Raw genomic sequence first — 24,161 nt, 5'->3', positions numbered from 1 at the left:
CATTGCAGAATAACCCAGATTATGAACTCGTTTTCTGGTGCATCTCAACAAATACAATCCCAAATTTAGTAAAAATTTCCTGCTATGCTCACTATGGTCACCAAATGGTCTGGATGCCTTTGAATTTCTGAACCAGTTTAGCTATTGTGAAGACACCTTTTAAACCATCAGTTGCACTTAACACAAACTGAGGTTCGAAAAGAACCGCGCTCTCTAGGTGCGTAGGCCGATAAATTCTCGTGAACTTGTGAAAAGCAGCTGAAGTTCTGTGAAAAATCAGTCTCGTCACCTGGTCACAGGCACCCAGACAGGGGCTGTGTAACAGCGTCAACGTGCCGTCTCCACACTTGTCCAGCCCGACGACGTGTGACACGCTTTGTTCCTCAGAGCTCTCGCAGCACAACCTTTCCTACAACTCCCCCCCCGAAGGGAGCATTAGCTGCACAGCTACATCACCGGCGCCGGTGTGCACGCAGGGCTCCCCGAGCTGCACGACTCCTGCAAGGAGAACACAAAGGCCAAGACACAAAACGACAGACTAAAACAAACGTGTTATCCGAGCAAGTAAAGCTACTAAAGCAACAGCAGAAAGAGTCTGAATCCTACACAGCTCCGACAGCCAGCTGGTCTCCCCCCCCCTCCCCAAAGTCCCCGAAATCTGCTTTGTCGAGGAGAACACACTGCACGAGAGCAAGTCACCTTAACCGAGGCAGCAAAACCAGGAACAAAACCAGGGAGATTTCTTCTAAGTGCCAGTGGACAAATGGGTGCTTCGGGCTCCCGATGAGCTCAATTCCAAATGCATAATTTGTCAGGCTTGGATTCAGGATGACGCCATCAACACCCAACACATGTTCTCTTCCACACTTCTTCTGTCATATAACCCAACATGATCTGTAAGACTTTAAAAAGCCTTGTCAGCAATGGTAGATCAAAATAGCCAACCAAAGGGTAGAACAGGCTAGCTGAGAATATCCTTCCTAAAGGCTCCAGTAAAACCCCAATTCCATTTTGGAGGGAAGAGAGACAACCACAGAGGAATTCTCTAACAGAAAAGCAAGGGCTCACCTCACATATTGGGAGTTATGGCCAGTCTCGGACAGCATTTTATTTTCCATATACTTCTCCACCAGTCCAACCTTAAATGCTATTATCCAGAATGGTCAGACTTGACCGATTATGAAAGTCAAGCCACTCACTGCAGTAAACTCTTGATCCAAGTCCAGCAATTCCACGTGAATCCTGAAGCATCACCAGTACTGTGAGATGTTGAGTGGCTATCTCCAGTCCGGAAACCATGAGATCCCATTTCAGTTTTGACATGACACACATACCAGCACATTGTCGCTCTATGCTTCAGCTAGACTTGGGTGAATAGACAGAGCAGAAATCTACCACACCACAATTGCTCCACCAGCAGCCGTCAGATTTCAGCACAACCCCTGAACAGGTCTCGTTCCATCCAGTATGCCTGCAGTTAAAGCTAAAGCCTGGGGATCCAGCAGCATGCTTTCCCACAGGCAGACTGAAGACTCCATAGCTAATGCTCTAAAGGACAACTCAATCTTCTGTGATCTAGCCCAAACAGACAATACAGCTTGATGAACTGGTTAGACAGATTTTCCCATTAATCTGAGCTTCTTCCAAGAGTTCAATACCCAAAGCAGACTATCTTTGACAAACTCCCAGTCCATGCAAAGAGGAAAGTGGAATGCTTTGCCACTAAGGGAACGAGAAGTGAGAGGAAAGACAATCACTAGGTACCTGTGGGTTGAGCAGAGGGGCAGGGACAGACAGACACACACACACACAGCTTGCAAATACAAGACCAAGAACTTGATCCCCAATTAAAATATTAAACAGCTGAAAAACTTACTAACCATCAGTCTTGTCTTTAATCTAATGGATACAACCTTAGATTCTTCGACCACGAACAACCCAGCCTCTCAAAAATTTACTACGGGAAAATGTATTCTTAAATCAAATCTGAGCATGACTCAGAATTGCAACTCTTTGTTCCCTGATGCTGCAAGGATGTATCTGGGCAGGGGGCGGAGGGAGAGGGAGGGGTGTTACGAACAAGCTGGCTCAACCAATTTCTTGTAAATACCACAAAAATGAACACTTGACCACAATCTATGATTTGGATATAAAGAGAAAATAAATCTTAAAGAAATGAGCACTTTTAAGTGCTGCTTGAGCATCACATTGAAGAAAACATTTATGAATTTTCCATCATGTTGCAAAGCATCATGTCAGGCAGGATCAACCACATAAAATTATTTTGTGACAATACATGTAAATGGTTTTAACATTCTCTGTCCCTCTAAAGCAATAGCGAAGACTAGCCAAGCCATCTGAGAGTTCAGAATTGTAATAAGGCCTTTGAAGAGATTATTTGCCGACTAATCCTATATTTTCTCATGGAAGCATTCTACAATTTGAAATACCATATTCACACAGCGCATTTCGCCTTCCAAAAATTACCTCTGGAAGAGCCAGTGAAAAATTACACACTGCGTAGACAAGCATATATCTAAATGATATGCACATCTAACAGAAATAGATTCTTTTCAAGGGGTCCTAAACCCAGTTTTTCCATTTGTTCGTGCAACTGCATGCAATAATAATTTATGTATAAGAATCTATGCATTTCAATCAGATACACACAACTGCTAGGGTGTTCTGCTTGCTGATTTTTACATGTTTATATAAAAAATAATAAAAACAAACACATCTTTAAAGGTATTACGTTTGGATTTTTTAAAATCTGAAGAATATATTTACAAGCCTCATAATACTGAAACACCTTCAAAGAAGGGATATCCATCAGAACACGGAATTTTAATGATCATTGCTTGAAAGCAATCACTGAGAGATGTCTTCAACACATCTTCATTATGCATCCTATGCAGTGCCTTTCCCATCAAACTATTTTCTTTACTCCTCGCCTATGATTCTCAGGAATTCAAGCTTCTAACCTTGGTCTTCTAGATGACATCCAAGTCAGATGACTCAACGGCAACCGGCCAAAAGCGTCAGTGTCTCAGTGACACGTTCAAGCACTCCAGTGTACCCCACATTCCCACTGAAGCAGGCCACAGCAAGGGTAGATCCACCAAGTAGTTTTTTGATTAAAAAACCCAAAAACCCTCACATGTGCGCACACCCACACCCACACACACCCCCTGTTTAGGATGCAGGGAATCAGTCCACCAAATCCTGCTTTAAATGACAAGAAGAAACTAATAAACCAAGAAACTAAGACACAATAAGACTGGTTTGATACTTAGATCAACCCAAAAGAAAAACCTGCTTGTCACCACAGGAAATTTTCCTGACTGCCTGTTCAAAAAAAATAAGCCTGTTCCTTATCCAAGTGTACCAGCAGATACTGAATGAAAGCGGTTAGGGGTTTGGGAAGTCTTCAGGCAAGCTGCAGAGCAAACTGTTGCGACGCTGCTTATTCCAAGGCCCAGCCATTTCATCAGGCAGCAGAGAGCGAGCCGTGCTGTGCAGCGCTGCATTACAAGCAGTATGCCTTCCCCTATTTTTGTTCGCTCCTAATGAACTCCAAAGTAATAACACCACACTGGAAATACATTGGGGCAGCAATAAAAACCTGTAGCTGCATTCTTGTATCTTTGTCACGCCTGAAAATATTCAGATTGAGCAGCAACGACTTGCTAGAACTTCAGCTGAAACAAACGGGTTTCAATTCACTGCAGCTCTGCTTGGTACAACGAGCTGGAGAGCCCTGTACCTGCAACAAATTGCATCAGCCCCAGGGGATCACAGGACAGGGCGAGGGAGAGGGAGAGGCAAGGCTGACCCTGATTTCAGCTGACTCCGTGGATTTGTTAACATCCGGTCTCATTTGCAGTAAAATATTTAAAAAGAAAACACATGAGAATATGAAGCAGTTTCAGCATGTCAGGTGTACTTATACACAGCATGTAATTTCTAAAGCTACAGAAGTGCTGTAGGATAGACATGAGAAGGCTGCCTGCATCCCTACCACCGTAAGGTGGACCCAAGTTTATGAAAGCTGGAGAATACAAAGAACACCTCAAATCAACTTGAAATATGTATTCACATATATCTATCTATCTATCTGTCTCCAGCCTTCTTCAAAGCTGCCCCGCATCACATTGCATCAGAACATCATTATTCTACCTGCCTTCCGGTGAAACAGGAAAAGAACAGCAGAGAGCGAGCACTGCCGCAGCAGGCTGCAGAGAAGAACCACGTCCTCGTGTTTATGCCACTGCACTGCACCTCAAAAGCAAACAAGCAAAAACCACAGCGTAGTTACAGTTCCTCCCCCAGATATCCTGTCCACCCTTCTGTTTTCATCTTGACCTCTCCATTGTTCACAGCAGCCAGTCGTACACAACTACGCAGAAAAATCACGTACTTCATCGACATTTCAGTGCCATGATTTCCAAGACGGGAGCAGTTTTGCCTCCCTTCCCCACAGAGTTATCGCCAGCCTTGTTCTCCTGTTCTGCAAACACCACAGACTCTGTCCTGGTGCTGGACACAAAAGGAGAAGAACACAGACAACCCAACTCACAGAACACATCTGCCTTTAATACCTTTCCTAACACAAAGAAATTAGCTTAACCTCCTAATCAAAGATGAATGTCGTGTTCAAAAAGCCAAGGCTTTTCTCCAGTAATAAGCTTATACCTGTAAAATGCTGTGGCACAGCAACACAAGGCTTCATTTTCTTCTGTGTTTTGCGATGGAGAGAGAAGAAGAATTTCGTTTCGCTGCCCCATTCATGGTGCATCCCTGATCCTTGGGTCCTTAGTGAAGTAACTGGCTTTTGGGTGCAACAGCAGGAATAGTCTTCAAAGTGGCTTTCAATAACTTAACTCACAAAAAAAAAAAAAAAAAATCCACTGCCTTCTAAATTTTCTTTGTCTATGTGAGAAGGAGTGCATTAGATCAGATAAGGGATATTAAATGGCCTTTAAGTCTGACAGCAAAGAACAGCTCTAATGGGAGTCCCAAATTGTGCTGCCAGCAATATACTGTACTTACAAAACAGCAACATCAAGATGCCAGAACAGTGCCATGACCTATATTTCCTGCAAACCAATTTTCTTCTTTGTAGGGTGGATGGAAAGAATCCAACGGCTTTTTAAGTTCCTTTTCTTTCTGCTGGAACTATGCCTTATCATACACATTTTTCCTACTCCCAACTTCTCTGTGCCCCACAGCATTTAAAGCATGAATTATCTACAGCCTACTTATGCAGTTATAAACAATAAATACTGCAAAATCGTGTTTAGGCTGCAATTACCGGATGGGAACAGAATTCTTTGTATCTCATTTCCCTACTTCTAAAAGAAGCCAAATCCCTTAAAGGGGAATCTTAAACAGAAGAGCAATGTTACAGGAGAACAGAGGTCGCATATTCTGAGGAACTTCTGTGGATTCATGATGAAGTATAGCTCAGGTGATGCTGTCAGAGCATGGAAGTTCGGACCTTAGCATTTACCCCCTCAAAATTACAAGTCTCCCCACTCTCTAGGCTTTTCAGTACTGCATCTTTTTTAAAGAGCGTAAGCAGGGGAAACGCTTACCTGAGCTTCTAGGAAGGTGGCACCCAACAAAACCCACGGCTAGCACAAGGCAAAACCATCACTAAGGACTGAAAAGCCTGGGAGACAGAGCCACTTTGTCCCATCTCCCAGGGTTACTGCCTGGGTTTTGCACAAGTGAAGACGACCAAATTTCCAACGCTCATATTTATCAATGTGGACAATTTACTCCTTTGCGCACTCCCATCCTACAGGAAAATTGTATCCTTTAAGTAGGACATAAAAATCAAGACAACGCTTTCAGAAGAAAGGAGCTATGTTTGAATTCTTGTACTCCCACTGCCTTGTGATATCCGTAATATTCCACTTTTTGTCTCAGGAGGAGCTTCACCCATGTCTTGTACAGACACACTATGCTCGGCGTGGTCAACAAAACACCTGAAAGGATTTATGATAAGCTTATTTTCACCACCCACCTCCCTTTCAGACATCCTTGCCAAATGCAAACACTCTCCCTCTGGCAGGAAAATTTGGAAACAGAACACCTGATGCAGCTTTTGTTCCAAAACTGTCTCACGTGTGTTGAGTGTCAAAAAGAGCCATGTTGTGCCACAGCACTCGCTTGTCTCGGGAAAATTGAAATCGTTCGGTGTCTAACACTTTGAATGATTTCCCAACTTCTCACTTGCCCCATCTGCTCCTCTCAGTTCATTTTGATTTGTTTTAGCCTTTGTGTCGGCAGTGGCACCAACAAAACTGCAGCATCACTGCAAGTTCCTCTGCTATGGAGCAGTGCCAAGTTTGTCTCAAATTCAGCCTCCTTCAAAAGAAACCATCAAAAACCGAGATCACTGCCCAGTTCTGTTGTCTCTGCCTTCCTCCAAAACACGCAGAGGCAGCTATCTGGCTTCAACGGTGAGCTCTCAAGTAACATGCCACCTATAAGACAACCAACATTAAAATTCTACATCAGAAGTCTGCAGAACACAGCAAAGCACATGAATGCTGTATCTCAGCCCCCATTTTACTGTATTAGTTGGCCCAATTAGCTAAGGAATTAAGGCAAAATTATTTGAGTTTACGTAGCATTTTGTTTCTTTGCTGTTTGCATGGTATTTACAGGACCTTTAAGGCAAAAATGCCAACTACTTTCCAACATTTAAGAAACTGGGATTCTGGAAGCAGATGTAGAACTTTTAGTTAGGTGAGAAGACTGATAAAAACAACAGGTGAGATACATGCATCAAGTGGGTTCCTTGTTAAGGCAGTACACAAGGCAGGCAATCACAGTGCTCTCCCTGAACTTCAAGAGAATCAGGACACATCCACCCAGGGTTTTAAAAAGGGTCTTAAATATGATGGAAAAAAGACATTACAAATAAGCACATGGAAAAAACCCCACCGCCATCTGCCCATACAAGTCTCCATTGCAAAAGACAGCTCTGACTGAGCAGAACCTTAAAAACACGAGGAAGAAAAGAAAAAACCACACACACGGAAACCCCACGATCACACAATTGTTCATCCTTCCACAGGCTTAATATCAGTGATCACCAGGCTAATGGGGGCCCACGAAGATGCAGGTGTACTGGTGAGCAAGGAATCAGTCCGAGACTCTCAGTTCTGAGCCACTAAGGACTGAATAACACAATATTGCACAGTGAAAAACAGCTGACAGGGAGCAGCACTCACAGCTCACACCCCTAATTTGTGTCCAGGGCCACTGCAAGCACCACACTGAAAAGAGCTGAAAACTCTTAAGACAGTCAGCGGGACTGCCAGTGGTCTCAAGTTGCCCTAGGTTTACTCTAAAGCAGGGCTCAGATCAGTTAAAAAAAAAAGAAAAAAATGTAAACCTCTGCAAAACCTTGGCACACACTTCTTCAAGTGCACATCACCAAAGAACACAAGTGACTCACTCAACATGGGGCTTGGTTTGGTATTTGTAATGAAAGTTCAGGATTTATCAGGTAACCATGAATTTCTGCTTCAGCTTCAGTCAGGCCCACAGCAAGTGTACCAATGCTTACCCATACTCAGCACTAGCTCCACTATGCTGAATCATTTAGCTACAATTTCTTACAGTAGCCTCAGTGGTGTATTTTTTCCCCGGCGTTCTTTTCTTCCTTCCGGTGAAGCTAATGAAATTTCGCTTTACAATTCAAAAGATATATGGCTATGCATTTTTAAAGAGAAGTCACTAAACGCACTGCTGCTGCAGCATCCTGAGCAGCCAGTCACAAAGTTGCGCCGGCCCTGAATTCAGGGAACGTCGTTCAGCGGCCATTGGGGAGTAAATGAGGCAGAAAGCAAGTTAGCCAGGCAACTGCGGAGCCGAGAGCCCAATCAGATGCGGGGGCTGCAGGGGAAGCAAAGGTGAACAGAACTAGAGAGCCAGCATCCAACATTTGCAAGGTAAAATACGATGTTGGCAACTAATAGGTAGAAGCAGGAAGAGAAATCTCACTGACAAGAAGGGCTGGCTGTTTCATAAACTGCTCTTGTGAAATTCTCTGGAAGACTGAAGTGCCTTTCAGTGAGCATGTGTTCGTACTGCTTCTTCAATAAAGGGAGAAAAATACATCAGGATTGATCAAAAGAATGAATTAACTAGCTCCGATGGACACGCCACTCTCCTTCAAAAGCACAATTGCTCCAATCTCTGTTACTATCTGTTGACGTCTGCTGACAGGTAAAAAATGCTATTCCATTCCCTAATTTCTACTTTTGAAATAAGGGCTACATGATCTCCTTGTCACTGTGACATTCTTAGCAGCCCTGATGTACAGCATAATTCCAGTGATGAAATCTTGTTCGGTTACTGATTTGTTCCACAACATACTGAAAGAAAAGTTGTCAGCCAAATGTCTCCAGCCAATTGCAAAACACATTATTAATAAAATCAGAGTAAGAGGAACCTTTTTGTATGGCTCTTCTATTAAATAATTTCAAGCAACTCCATTGCACAATTACAGTATCTGAACCTTGATTTTTAAATGTTGCCACGTGTAAACTCCACCATGTATTTGCACTTCCAGTGATAATCTGAAGGCAACAGTCTGTAATGAGTGAAATTATTAATAAACTTTACTCCCGGTCTTCCCAAATGTCATTGTACCCTAGCAGCCTCCACAAGGTGACATTCTTGCTACCAGATTAATATTTTATTTCTTCAAAATTTGTAGATAGAAAGTTACAAGAACAGACAAGCATTTCCACAGAAAAACAACCTGTTTCAGAAAGTGAGACAGCATCTAGAATTAAAGTACTTCCTTGGTCTCCAGAATCAGAAGGAACCAGGCAAACCATAACCTCCAGGACCAATGGCGATACTCAGCCTAGATCACTTCTCCACGTGGGAAGAATGCCTGGTCCAGGCATTAGATAACCTGAGCTTGGGCAAATTAAACTGTAAAGGGAAGAGAAAAAATGTGAAGGAAAGAAAAAAAAATGCCCAATCACTCCATATCACCATCATCAAAGAACTGTTCTGTCAGAAGACCGAGTAGCTCGAGGAATTGGTAATGGTACACGCGCCTTTTCATGTCTTGGTAACCTGCGCAAACCTGGCTCAAGCTGATAATGATCAAACCCAATTACAATCTGACAGCTGTTCAGTGGCTTATACAGCGCTGCCCGCTCTTACGATTTTATCACAAGTCTCATGATATTTAGCATTCTCCTTAAGCCCTAATTCCTGAAGTCAAGCAATTACCCAAGATTCTCCACTTCCAATAAAAATGAAAATTGAAGTTTCCATCCCATGAGTGCAGAACAAAGCTTTAAACATGACTTAAATGCAATATAAGGGTTTCTAAACAACAACAACAACAAAGCACAGATTATGTTTAAGTTTGCATGATTTATAAACTGAAAAGGTGATGCTTTGAAAACTAAGTCAGGAGCTGGAATGGTTGGCTGACAAAGCTGCACATGAACCATCTTATTCCAGCGTCCAGTGCTGAAGGCAGAGCAGCAGCCGCTATCACAACCAGCACAGCCACGGCCTGCGGAGAGCTAGGCTGGAACAGCAGGACTGGCCTGTCTCCGGGGCGATTCACCCGGCCCTGGTGCTGACAGCAGCGAGCCTCCGCTGCCAGCCTCATCTGCCCCTGCTCGCCTGTCAAAGAGCTCGTTCATTTCCCAGGTTCTCATTTCAACACTTCAGACCATGACACTATTTAAATATATATATATATGTATATACACATTTAAAGTCCTGCAGGTCACTTTACAAGCTTCTTACAGCTGCATAGCCAGATACAGATGGATACAGATATACACAACACAAGTATTTACTAAGAATGAGCAACCCCAACAGCTAGATCATTACACTATCAAACAGCAAGGGTGGAGCATGCATCACCAAATCAGTGAAATAACAGGCTTAAACCAAAGTCATTGGTTAAAAGTACAGCAAAATAAATCACCTGCACAAGCAACTACTTCAGTTTTCTACACCTTTGCAACACCGAGTGCCTTGCTAGAACTTAACGCATTTCTTCCAACACTGATGCCTGTCTCTTCAGGACAAGTTTTACTGTCTCCCATACTCTAGTCCAGCTCAAGCACATTTAACTCAAGAGAAACCCAGATGACAGCAGGGGAGAGGAGATGGTGTACTGCCCTGCCCTGGCTTTCGGCTAAGTTCTTCACCTACATGTAAGAAAGCCCTGCTGGCTCGGAGCAACGGTCCAGCTGGCTCTGTATTCAGTGACCTTGACCCTCTGGCAGTCACCATGAGCAGACACACACGGCGATAAACCACCAGAACACATTTCCAGCCTCCAGGCATTTGTGAACTGGCATTTCTACACCAGAAGCAGTATCACCCCACGCCATAGTCCTCAGTTCTACCACACACTTGTCCAGAAGATTGTTTGGTCTGTGTAAGCTTTTAGCAGCTGGGACACTCCATGGCAGAGAGCCTTCCTGCGTTAGACCACCTTGTGTGAGACATCTTACTTGTCCTGTATCTGCTGCTTGCTCATTTCATATGACAACCTTCACTTAATTTATTGGAAAAGACAATTCCTTATTCAGTTCTCCATACGATTTTAACAGGTCTCTATCACAAGCACCCTCTTTTCCGGGCTAACCTTCTCCCGTTCCATCTGCCTTGTTTTTATGCTGGGGAACATGAAATCTTTGTCTAGGGTAGCTCAATCACGCTCAGAAAATAGACATTCAGCTAAAAATCTCTCACTTCTATTTCTGCAAAACAGTTCTTGTCTTGCTAAGTTACTTGTCCAACCCAAAGCTAGCACAGGAGTCCAAAACCTATAAAAGCAGGATACTTACCTAATTACTCCAGTTTTCTTCCATATTATGCTTACAAGACATGACTATGCAGAATTCAAATTACACAGCTCAGAAAGAAAATTAGACACCAATGACTTCTAAGTTGAGCCTCTGTGGCTCTGGACCAGGGAAACCTTTAGGTCCACCACATCAAACCAGCAGGCTAGAATTTTGGTCATGCGATAAGACAGTAACATTTTGACACCTGACCTGCTGCAACAGCTAAAATGGTGAATATTCACTGCAACCCGGCTGTTTTCTTTCTCTGCTTGATTCCTAAGAGGAACCCCAAATATGCATAATAAAAACTGGAACATTTCAGACACTAAGCACAGCTGACCTTTACATAAAACTACTCTATTTCAATAATGTGTAAGAAGTGATGCATTAGTATCCAACATGCCTGTCACGCTTTGTAAAGACAGCGCGGATGCTGAAAAGCTTTCCTCTTTTTCCAGTGGTATGCCTTTTCATAAAACATAAGCCACATAATACGTATGCTGCACCAAAGTGGGATTATGATTTGAAAAACTGATGATCCTGATGTCCTGATCCCAGGACACGTTCTTCCAAATTCTCACCTGCAATTTACAGTCCACTAACCACAGGGCAACTGTTGGAAGGTCATTTGCACAGATAACTGCTATAATACAGAATTTGTGATTTAGCCAAAGTGACACCAGCATTAGCAATAAAGGGCACACTCTCAACCCTAACCAAGGCTTGACTCCAACTCTACACAGTCCTCCTGTGGACCAAGCCACAAAGCCTTTTCCACACAAAAAATACTGAACTAATATAATTCAAAGCATGAATTTAAGCTCATTTGAAAGGCTGCAAAACCATGTGTAGGCATGGTTATTCCAATAGTAAAGTTGCAATTTTCATTTTAGCTTCAGCTAACTGCAAGCATTTAAACGTTAATCTATATAAGCCAGTCCTAATCTGAAAGTTGTTTCCAATAAGGGCCCTGTACCAGCTTAACTGCGCAGCGAAAAATAAATCAATCTGAAGTGAGACTTGTTCAGTGATCATGTACATCTCAGACTAGAGGGACTTTGGGCTATTGACAGTAATCACACGCTTTAACACAAGCCCGACATCATCTCTTCATCCACTAGACAAATAAAATTTCACGTTGGAAAACAATAATGACAACAAGTTAATATTTTCAGTAATAAGTTATCTTCACAAAGAGCACTTGACCTTCATTGTAATTTCCACGCAGCTTGCAGTAAACCACCTGAGTGTGTATAAAATGTAATGAATAAAGAAATATTAAAAATGATAGAATGTTATTAAAGTAGGTCACAATCCAAACAGCACAATTACTGAAATGATGTTTGAAACTACATCACTCACAATTCTTCTCACACTTGATGAGCTACTCTAGAATTTATTTTGCCTAACAGCTTCTGTCCATATTCTCTCTCTCTCTTTATCCCCAAAGACTCTATTAACGCAGCCCACTGTGCCGCATGACAGCGTAATGCCCACATGAGGCATGAAATGTCACAGATCACAGCTTTACACCTGGCCAACATAATGTATTCATCAAATTCTTTCAAGCAGTGGAAGCGTTTGTTGTGATTTTGTGGGTCAAGCCACACAGAGGCAGATGGAATGGGCACTTTATTTACATGTGAAATCCCTAAGCCCATTCACTTTATTTATGACGTACAAAATCTAGCCTTACACAGTCATCTAGGAAGCCTTAAACCAAATACATTGTTATTTTACAAAGATAAGGATAAGTGGCTTCCTCCAAGGCTTCTGGATGACAATGAAGATTCATTTTGTTCCTTAACAATACATTCCACATCCTCAGAACATCATAAAAATCCCAGAGCTGGGATTCTGATGTACATCCTAAGAGGACATCGGCATAATTAAGACCCACCTGTACGTTAAGGCAACTCTGACATACCGTAACAGAACGAGGAGACTCTGCCCAGCACTCAACAACCGCCCCTGTGAAACCCCCCCAAATTCCGTAGGAACTGCACCATAAGCCTCCCTAACACAGGCTGGAGCGATCAGCTCTTTACTTTTAACCACAAATTCAAGGCGCGTGGATGTAGGTATCGGCTTTACCCATCCTTCCATAGACTACAAAACAATCTAAACTGTCCACAAACACTTAAAAATGTAGAAAGGAGATCCCTGGGTGCAAAATGTATCACTTCATACATTATGTATATCTGGAGTGATTTTGAAACAGCATTTTAAATTATTGACATTGATGTTATCCTGAGAGTTTAGGGGAAAATTTCTATATATATAGCAAAAATCTTTGCTATGAGAGTACTAACCCTTCAAGAGTTATCTTTCCATTACCTGTGCTGCACATGAGCATTAGTGACATAGGTAGCTTAGAAACATAACCTCCTTCTGTTTAAGCCTGCAAGAAAACAGAATCTCGGGACAGATCTTCCAATAGGAAAGAAAAAAAGAAGAAAAAAAGGTATCTACCATTACATTGCTCTTCACATTTCACTAATAAAATTATATACTCCAGTCCGGATGCATATCCATTTTTATCTCTCATCATCTGTCACTGCTTCACGACCTCCAAGACAGACTGCAAGCACTTTGATAAACGAACGGAAAGATAGCCCAGTGGATACAGAGCAATCCTCCAAGTTCCCAAAACCACACTTTGACTGAATCACAACAAACGCATCACCCCTAAACTTTTAATATAACATGAGGCCTCTCCTCCTCCTGAGAAGCATACTGACGTCCTACTCCTTCTCTAGGCTGAACACCAAAATGCACTGCCATTAAAATACATCGGTGACCAGACAATGATTTTTTTACAGAAAAGAGGTGCTTTTTAATTTTTTTTGTTTTGTTTTTGAGAAGATTCAAGTTCAGATAGCTAAACAGAAAATCATTATTACAGAGAAAAAAATATTTTACATATCAACTCCTTTCTCCTGAAACACCAGTTACTGTTCTGTAAGATTTATCGTCTGCTCACTGTTGATGACTGATGTTTCCATCTGCTGGTCCTCAAACAACAGGGGGAAGAACCAGCACGCCAGAGCTCAAGGGACGAGAGGGAAACATGCCACAGCCAACTCCAACTGAAGGGGGTCTTCTCCACAGGAAGACTTGAGGTATTTAAATTGGAACTGGGCTTTGATGTGTGTTCTTGCAAAAAATACCTTATTAGTCTCTGAAACAACCAATTGCAGTGACAGGAGGTACTACAAAGACCACCCAGAGTTCCAACAGTCCACCATGTCATATAATACTCCGCCATGATAACTAGGGTTGATTCCGTTTAGAAGGACCTGCCACTAACACACGTGCAAAGAGATCCCTGCCAACATGACAAAGATCCAGGGAAGGGAGAAGTGATGGTATAAGAGCACCCTTGCCTACCCCACCACAGAAAGGAAGTTAAGTAGAAAGAAAATACCAGGTAATGCCGAGTGTCTGGATTTCCTTCCATCTAAGGAGCTCCAGGTGAAGAAAATCCCTGGACATGGGGAGCTGCAAGGCAGGTGGGCCTGGAGAGGAAAGCACATTGACCAAAGCAGCACAGCCTGAAGGAAGGCAAAGCACTCGCTTCATCCTCGTGATGAAGTGAAAGCTCGAGCTTTCAAATGAGATGTAAAATAGAGCCCTGACCATTCATCGTCATTAAAGATCCCATGACAATTGTTGCAAGAGTAGAAATGTTAACTAACATGTCCTGGCCAATATCCAACTCGGATAATTGCATTCTGCTTCCTAAATCCCCCTTGCAGTTTCAATTGGATTAGTTTTTCTTCATTTCTCTTCCCTAAACCCCTCCTGCACAATGTTTCCAGCCCAGAATGGCTGCTGTATTCCACTCCAGAGGTGCGTGAATTATCAGGGTTGGGCAATCCCGCCATACGTTTTGTATACATTAGTCAGAGAAAATGCTCTGTGAGCCAGAGTAATACCCTCATCTCTCACTGAGGAGTATTTAACTTCTCAAATGAGAAATCCCACTGATGTCAGTAAGATTTTTTCTTTTCGCTAAAATATTGCGCTGCAAGGAAGGGTGAGGATACCAAACCCAGCCTCCTGCCAGTTAGAATAGTCCTTTGCTGGGCCATATCCTCAGCTTAAGGAACCAGATGGAGTTGCTTTGACTTCAATAGAACTCAGCCACATTAAAACAGGAGTCAATATTTATACAGCATTTTTCCACTAAGTCACTCATGTTTAAATTTTGCAAGAATCAAAGAAGTTGGCTGTTGAACGCATCAATCTGTAGAAATAAAAGAGGAATATCAGAACGTGTTCTCCCTGCTTTTTAACTGGCTTGCACAATCTTCACGCTACTTTAAAGGAAAGTTGGAGCTTTTTTAACTTGGCATACTGATGAAAAAATGAACATGCTGTGAAATATGAATCTCCTGTTCTTTGTTATGCGTACTCTGCTGTAGGTACTCATAATACTACAGAGGCAAACTGAAAAGTCCTGACCCAATGCATTTTACGAAACAGGAGGAGCAAAGGTGATTTATGTGCGTAAAAGCAAAAACTGACAAGCCTTTGATTTTCTTGTAGAACAATCCCAAAACGATTGTCAAGACTGCTTAGGTTTTTCACCCTCTGCATTTCCTGTAATAGGGCTATTTTATCCAAAATACTGTTTTATAGATACTGTGTAATGGGTCATTTCCATCTGCTATCCAGGTTACTCAAAAGAATACTTTTCGTTCCCTCTTCCAAGAACTCTTAGCAACAGTTGAGAATGGTTTGTTTTCGTTTCCAGCCTGATTCTGCATCCCTGGTAAAGCGTAAAACCACAAACACGTCAGCTACTTCACTCCTTAGAGCCCCCATAGCAGGAGGACATCCTTAAAAAAACCTGCGAGCGCAATTCTAAGCGGCCCGCAGTCAGATGAACAGGGAACACAGAGAATACACTCATATACTCCTCGTACTAAGGGACGGAACCGAGTGGTGAAATTAAAGGTTGGTACCAGAGGGTGATTATCAGGCACAAGCATGGCTGAGGCTCATCTGAGGAGCACAGATGGGTCTGCAAAGGAATTTCATGTCGAAAGCAGACGGTTAAAGAAACATAGACTACGTTCGTGATCTGCAGCACAGACACGAAGTTGGTAAGGAGAAAGCTGATCATCAGAAGTGCCTGACTCAATTTTCTGCTGCTCACGTGCTGCTGTTCTGGGTAGCAGTCTTGACCCCAGCTCGGCTCCTTTCATACACCACAGCTGACATCAACATAGAAAACATTACCCATCCTCAACTCTACACTCATCCGTTCCCATAGTTTCGCTCCAATGGAGAAATGGGCTTGAGCTGGAGAACACTGAAGTGTGCATCCCTATTGTAAGTAGTGCTCAAGATTACCTGGCATTTCTACAGTAAACACAGGATTGAAAGCTTAGCCCTTTCACTCAAATTTAATTTCAAAAGCGTACAACTGCTCATCAACGGCCTCGGTTTCATCAACAACCTGAAAAAAGACTGAAGTCAGACGTCTCTTTCAGCCTTCCTTCCCACTTTGTTTTTTTTTTTTTTTTTTTTTTGAGATTACTGTATCTGGGAACGTTAGCATTACTGTGCTCGGAAACACAGTAGTCACTGCCACAACAATCGATAAAAAATTAGCATGACTACAGCAACAGAAGCTCGGGATTAGAGAGATCTAAAACCGGAAGGATTTCCCTCCCTCTGCATCCCCATGAACCCTTCCAAAACCTGACCATAAACATTTTAATTCTCTGTCAGCTTGCTGGAGGAAATCATTACAGAAGCAAAATCGGAGATCACCAGGTGCCGCTCTGCATAAGTGTCTGTCAGTCAAGCAGGTGTCACCCCGCAAGTCACCCCAAGCACTCCCACCCTCCAACCCTGGAGAAGGGTGCTGGACACAGAGGGTTTGCTCAGAGCACTGCGTGAGTGCTTCGGCCAAAGCTGTGCTTCAGACAGTCGGTGGCACGATACCCTAAATCTTCATTCATTATTTAAAAGAGTGGTTCTCTCTGCCCTCCCTGGTTCAAGCAGTTTATACATTTAATTTAATTTTAAGAGATATGTGTTTGTTTACTGGAGCAAACAAAAACCAGTAATGAAGAGCTGCAGTTGGAGAGAAGTATGCAACCTGCTTGTCTTGCACTCAAAATTAAATTTTTAGCACCAAATATTGACATTAGAAGGTAAGCAGCTTAGTTCCATGTCCGCTTTTCACACCTTCCAAGTATGCACCAGAGGATTTGGTGCGAGATCGCTGAAGGATATGTGCTGACCCATGCTGTGATTTCAGCATTACATCCCACAGAAACCACCATCTCAAACATGTTGGGGTTCCTCAGAATAAATCTTCATCACCCAATTTGCCAACACCACCAACCTCAGGAATCTTTTTCCCTTTTAACTCTAGTTTTCCTTGCAGCATCACAGATAAACCACACACAGAGAAGAATGATGGTATCATGTACCACTGCACATCACCAGGACAGAAACTGCACTCTACTTAGTAAGGAAATATATTCAAGCAGGAGACCTCACTGTCCATTAAAGGAAGAAGGAAGGGGGGGGGGGGGGGGGGAAGACCAGAAGAACCTGTTGCAAAAAAGAGAGAAAAATTATTTAATTCAGATTAAAGCTTTGGGTTTGGGGCTTTTCTTTTTTAGATTTTGGAGTTAGATTTACCACTCACATGAATACCTACAAGCAGTTTAACATCACAGTTAAAAAAAGCACAATGAATTCAGCCCAGATTCCTTAAATCCAACATAATTATTTCCCATTGAACTACTGAAGTCTACTGAAAACGTAGCTGCAGCATTAGAGGGTTATTTGCTCCAAGGACCTTTTTAATATGGCTGTATTGTAATACTGCAGTGCAAAAGCCTCTCTAGTCATTAAAAGAAATTCAGCTCAGAAACACAACTTGTGGGCAATGAAAAATACATTTGCTTCAATTTGCCCTCATTTAATAATAGCATTATTTAACGAGATCAGTTAAAACGACTATCCTCACAAGACATAGCAGTGCACCTCTTCTCATGAGTCTCCTAAGGCACCGAAATGAAATTCATTTCTCCAAACCAAACATTTAAAGCAACCACCAGCACTAGAAAGACCACATTTAACAGGGAGAAAAACATTTTGTGACTGACCAGAAAAAACAGCCCCTCTCCCCCCCCCCCCCCCCCCCCCCCATTTTCCTTTAAAGCTGGCGTTTATTTCATTGGCAAAGAAAATCATATTCTTCTGCTGGAAGTAACAACATATTTGTCACCACACTTTGCTTTTCATTCGCAATCAAGCACACACGGAATTTGCCCACACTGGAAGCAGCTGCTCCAAGGCTGGGTGGATGCTGTACCACACCGCCAGTCCAACCCCATCCAGCCCTGCACGATAACCTCCCCGATTAACCACCTGCATTCTTCGAAGGCGTCCAGAGAAAGGCTGAAAGGGCTGAAGGGCAAACCCAGTCTTTACCCGGGTGGCAGACCTCAACCCGGCCGAGCAGGGCTGGTTCAAGTTGCCCCTTCCAGGCTGCGCAGGCAGAGCTGGATGCGAAGCAGACCCTGCCGAAGAGCCACAGGCAGCCAGACACCGGAGCGCAGCCGGGGCGGGTGTCTCACGCTCCCTCCCGCCGCCGAGATGCTCCCAGCTGCGGCTCCAAGTTGGCTCTGCCCGGCTCGGGAGCCCCGCACGCCGCCAGCCCGGCGGGTTCCGCGGCCACAGCCGCGCTCCGCACCCCCTCCGCTCGCCCGTCCCGGCCGCGCAGCTCTCTCCCAGCCGGCAGCCGGCCCCGGCACCCCCCCCCCACCCCAAACTTTGCGCCCAAGTCGGCCGCCGCTACGCGCCTCTCCCTCCGCACCCAGCTACGCGGGGAGCCGGGACCCCCCACCCGCGCCCGGCGGCAGCGCGCGGATGCGGGGCGGCGGGGGGAGGCCACCGGCGACTCTCCCCCGGCTCCTACCTGCAGCCGGCGCCGCTCCGCGCAGCGCCCCGCTCATCCTCCTGCGGCGGCGGAGGGGTGCGCGGCCCCCGCGCTGCGCTCCCGCTGCTGGGCGCGCAGCTCCCGGCGCGCAGACCCGCGGCGGCGGCAGCGCCGGTCCCCTGCAGCCACCGCGCTACCGCATTCCGCCTAATAGCGGGGCGCGGCGCACCCGCGCCTGCGAGCCCCCCGCCCCGCCCGGCCCCGGGGCAGGAGGCGGTGCCCGGCCGGCCCCCCCCCCGCCCTGCCCGGCCCCCGTGGTACCGTGCTCACGGCTGCTCTCGGCGCCGGTGCCTCTTGCTGCCCACCCGGGGGCCGGCGGGGCTGGAGGGCGAGCTGAAGGCAGTCATTCCAGCCCGCGGGTGGCCACCGCGCCCGGCTTGGTGGCAAGGGGGGGCTGCAGCCAGCAGCTGGCTTTGGGGAATGGGGCGCCGGGGCCCGGCCTGGGCAGCATCGTCCCTCTGCAGCGGCGGTCACGCAGCGGACAGCAGCTGCGAGGGTTTGCGGGGCTCCGGCCAGCGGTGGTGGGTCCCTCGGGTCAAGTGGAGACGCTGAGAGGCGTTGTGGGCCCAGTGGGACGTGGCATCGCGCTTCCTTCCCACCCCGACTTCTTCTCGGCCAGTTCCACCTGGCTTCCCCGCAAGAGGTTTCCTCCCTGGCTGCTGGCTCCGCTGTGCCAGGAGGAAGGGTAGATGTCTGCTCTTGCTGCTTGAAATCGGACTTTGAAGGCAGAAATACTTTTGAGTGACAGCTTGTAGCCACAGTGGATCAAACTCCCCGTTTTGTTCACAGTTTGATGTTAGGTATTTATCTTGGAAGCTCTGACCTAAGCCAGCTCTGTCGATAGGTGACTGCCTGCTGGGCAGTGTTCAGGACGGAGAATCACCCTCTGTGCGCTGATACCTTGCTTGCTCTTCTTGTCCACCCTTTCAACAGGATGTCACCAAACAGCAAAATTAATCCCTGGCAAGGAGGAAATTCACGTGTGAGCTTGCAAACCACACCAGTGAGACGGCGATTAAAGTTCTTGTCTAAATCTGGGAGCTCAAGCTTGTAATAGCTAGAGAATGAGACTTAAGCTGCTTTACGTATTCCTTCCGACGTAAGGTCGTTAAAGCATCTCTGGTTACTGTACCTCACGGGAGAGGGAGCCTTGCTGGAGGTGTTAATAGTCGCTGAATTCGGTGGCTGCTGACATGTGCCATGTGACAAGGTGTTAACCTGTTGTCAGTGTGACCCAACACATTTGCCTGAACCATTTTTCCTGGCCCCAATCTCTTACCAGCTCTCCTGAGTCACATATTTATTACAAGAGTAATAGCCCTTCCTGCTTAATGGGCTCCTTTGATTCAAACCTCCAGCCATTCGCAATGGCTGCCTCAGACGTTGTGTTATCCTTAACTTGTGGGTGAGAAAAGATGAATAAAGCTGTCAAACACCCTATTGATTGTGTGATTGAGACGTACCCTGATTGCCCTTCCTACATGGAGTTTCCTCCATTCTATTTCTTTTCTGGGTTTTGGGTGAGGATGGAAAGAGGAACCATGCCTACAAAATGCAACTCAGCTTACGGTCTGTCTGCCCAACCTTCTCCAATCCCGCCACGTCTATGTGAGGAATCCAATTCTCAGCAAAACTCTCTCAAATCTCCAGGCCTGCATCCTTCCAGTGTTAAATGATGGTGTCTCTGACTTTGAGGCCCCAACAGTTTTCTTGCTTTTGTCTTTCTCCTTGGTGTTGGAGGGAGAAGTCTGGCACGAAATCCATCAGGTTCCCATAGGGACTAGGTTAAGCCACAGCTGTGAGCTTGTGATTCAGGTACAAAGCTCCAGGCCAGGTTGGATGGGGCTCTGAGCAACCTGGTCTAGCTGAGGATGCCCCTGCTCACTGCAGGGGGGGTTGGGCTAGATGGTCTCTAAAGGTCCCTTCCAACCCAAAGCACTCTACGGTTCTCTGACTCTATGAAAGTGGGATCTGAGAGATCGGGGTTTAGCTTCCAACTCCAGTAGAGATTCCTGCCTGCTTTTGCTAAAAGCACTTGCTAAAGACACACAGGATGATTAGTTGGGTTCGAAAGCTTGCTGTTGGTATGATTAACTCCCTGAGCTTTGGGAAGAAGAAGCTTTGCATAGAGAGAGCGTAACAATGCATATCTGTACCAAGAGCATCGAATGTACAAATGCTTATCTGCAATCCCATCCAAACAAAGAGATGCAGAATCGGGAAATGCTTGCAAAAGATCACTGAAAGAGATCTATATGCAAGTGACATTAATTTCCATTCCTTAAACGCAGATGTCTGAGCAAAAAAGCCACATAAGTGCCTCTGAATAAGAGAGCACTGGAGTGCTCACGCAGAGCTGTCTGAGCTCCAGTGCCTCTGAGTCAGCTGGGAAGCAGAGTGCCACAGACATCTGGGCGAGCAAAGGAGCAAGCCCCGAGAGAGGGAGCAGGAGCAACGATGCTGCAGTGCACAACTGCAGTGAGGGACTGATTATACTCATCTCAGAGCAGGCAGAGTTTGAAATGGAAATGAGGAGAAGATTTCCCTGCCACACTACCCAGCAGCTACAGCAAACGTTGCTCTAAGACAACAGGGAAGCAGGCGGCATGCAGCGTGGACTTTGTTTTCTTTCACCATTATGCAGCTCATCCCTGAGGTTCATTTAATTGTTACTCAAAAAGTCCCATACAGAAATGAAACATTAAGAAAAAACTATTTCTACCTTCACATCTTGACATTGATATTGAGGTCTCCCCGCATGCAGAGGCTTCAGCTTGTGTACTCAGAACAGAGCAAATTAGCAGTTTTTTACACAAGTTTCATCTTTACGGGCTTGGAAACAAAATACCGCCTGCGATGCGATGCAAAGGCCTCCCGAGCCGGGAATTCAACAGGCCTCACATCTGAGGTGCGGAGTAAGTGCACTGCTTCCTCCTGCAGTCAGGCACGTCTGAGAATGCCTCATGTTACAGTGCCTACTCCACCCAAAATTCCTATGAGCAAACCAAACCCACCTTCGCTGATGTGCTGCAGTTTTCCCCGAACCTTCAAAACTTCCAGACACACAAATTCCAGGAAAGGATCAGTGCAAACGTCTAGCAAACTTTTGCCTCTGCTAAAAGGAGAAGTTTGACTTGCCTTGTCACCATCCTTCATCACAGCTTGGGGTTTTTTTTCCTTCTTTTTTACGACTTTAGGAAACTCCTGGCTTTCTTAGGCAGGACGTGCATCTTCTGCTGGCACCTAAAAAAACAAACACAAAGCCCCTCTGATCTCTGTTTTAGTTGAGACTGAGACACTTAACCAAAAACATGCCCAGGAATACCACAGGTCTCATATGCATAGAAAAATGTTTTGACTTTTTGTGTTGCAATGCTTTTACTTTCCACTTCCCATCTGTGGATGGAGCTTGATACAGGTGTCACTACCCCAATTTTACCAAAGAGACAGCTGAAGTGAGTTAGCTGGTGTTTGACTCGTAGCACCATCTAGAAGCAGATCAGGTGGCATGACTTGACATCTTTCAGATACACACAGGATGATTTGGATCCTTTGCTGGACTACAGAGAAGATCTTTCTTTCTGGAGGTTTCCTTTTGACCTCTGTTATAAGAAGTATCCCATATTCAGTGATCAAAAGCAGGAGACTCTGTCATCGGCAGTCTTTGCTTGGGTGACACTGAGTAGATCATAGTGCCTTACATCCCTGCTGTTCCCAATGCCCCAGGTTCCCTCCACCCCCAAGCAGCCCCTCCCGAGGTCTTTCTGTCTTGCTCCTCAGGGTGGAAGAAGGGGGTGGGGAGGAGCATTCTGGGATTGTCGGTACAACAGGGCTACCACTTCTATCAGAGACAAATGATCAGTTTTCTTTATTATTTCCAGACCAATACAGTGAGTTAAAAGGGATCTCTGAGATACTGCCCAATAAGATGCATTGCATCACTGTAACATCCACTACATACGCCTACACTAAACTCCAAGATTAATATTCAAGTGTAAACATTAGTCTGGATTTACCTCCACAATATACATGACCACCCTCTTCATCCACTTAAAGAGTAATTTAGTATTTTTATGCAGCAGTCACCTCCAAAAAATGCTACTTCCAAAAGTAAAATTCAAGTAAAAACCATTAATAATAATTGCACTATTTCTTCCTTAAAATGTATTCCTCCATATTATTTCTCTAGAGGAAAACACAGAAAATATCTTTTGACAGCCTTGTGTTCCCTTTCAAAAACATTGGAGAGATCAGACTTTATTAGCTTAAATATGAATCAAGAAAAATAAACTTTAAAATTGAGATTCACATTGCCTAATACTATGTTTGGACATATTTATACCAGTAGGAATACTGCAGTCACCCAAGCAGAAAACAAAAACAATACATATCTCTCCAGCCACAAATACACTAATTTTAAAAATCAGCTATTTCCAGGCTACACTTTATATTCTACTCATAAAAATAGAAGGATGGTGGCTTGAGAGGAGTTCATACTTAAAACTAGTTTAACAATAAATTAGCGCAAAACATAGATAACATGTATGGCTATTTTACAGAAATCAAGATGCTAAATTCTGCCAAGATAGTATTTGCTGTGAATTATTCACTTAGTTCTGTTGGTTCCTGAAACTTTATAAAGGTTCTGTGGAAAGCAGGGGGGGGGGGGAGGAAATCAAGCATATGCAAAGCAGAAGAGCATCAGAAGTCAAAGAAGTCTCCAAGGGAGATGAACTTCAATGCCAGAGTAGGGTAAACAAATGGAATTATTTACAATATAACATTATCATTTGCGATGATATTTTATTCATTATTTAATCACACACTGAGTCTCCCTTGCAGCCTGTGGTAGACAATATAGCCATTTTGTTCTGTCTTTCACCTCCCATGTATGTATGTAAATCATATAGTTTATTTAACATTTGTATACAGCCTGCAAGCCACTGCCTCCTGCCTGAGTTTAAAACACACTTGTGTCCCTCCACCTGCTCGTAGGGGCTACACAGATCTCCAGGCAGCAAGAAACCAGGAGGTGAAACGACCGAGTGCAGAGGACTCCCCGTCTCTCTGATCCCTCCATAGCAGGCTGGCACGTCTGCCGCCAGAGCTCTTCCTCGTACCAGGCAGCAAAAACCCACAAAGCAAATTCGAGTCAAGAGGCGGTGTGCTCGGTGACACGTTGGACTGAGATTCTGTTAATGGCCACACGTCACCTTCCATGGCAAACCGAATGTTCACAACAGCACGGCGAGTGCGGGAAAACAGACGTGTTTATTGACAGAGACGCTAGCACAAACAGCAGCAGCAGTACTATAAAATCCAGGACAAGACAAAAA

At 44.7% G+C, this 24,161-nt stretch overlaps 1 protein-coding gene across 6 annotated transcripts in view; it reads right to left on the bottom strand.

Moving 5' to 3' along the window:
- Positions 1-18,894, bottom strand: part of DAB1 (DAB adaptor protein 1) — a 482,616-nt gene extending 463,722 nt beyond the window's left edge. For all 6 annotated transcript variants that reach the window (XM_075424401.1, XM_075424406.1, XM_075424407.1 and 3 more), the window contains exon 1: positions 18,805-18,894. The gene's annotated coding sequence lies outside the window, so the exon portion shown is untranslated. The remainder of the gene's footprint in view (positions 1-18,804) is intronic.
- Positions 18,895-24,161: the final 5,267 nt, after the last annotated feature.

Source organism: Opisthocomus hoazin, chromosome 6 (assembly GCF_030867145.1).
Source record: "Opisthocomus hoazin isolate bOpiHoa1 chromosome 6, bOpiHoa1.hap1, whole genome shotgun sequence".
Taxonomy (NCBI): Eukaryota; Metazoa; Chordata; class Aves; order Opisthocomiformes; family Opisthocomidae; genus Opisthocomus; species Opisthocomus hoazin.
The sequence above is the reverse complement of the archived record's forward strand: the minus strand, read 5'-3'. Positions and strand labels throughout refer to the sequence as shown.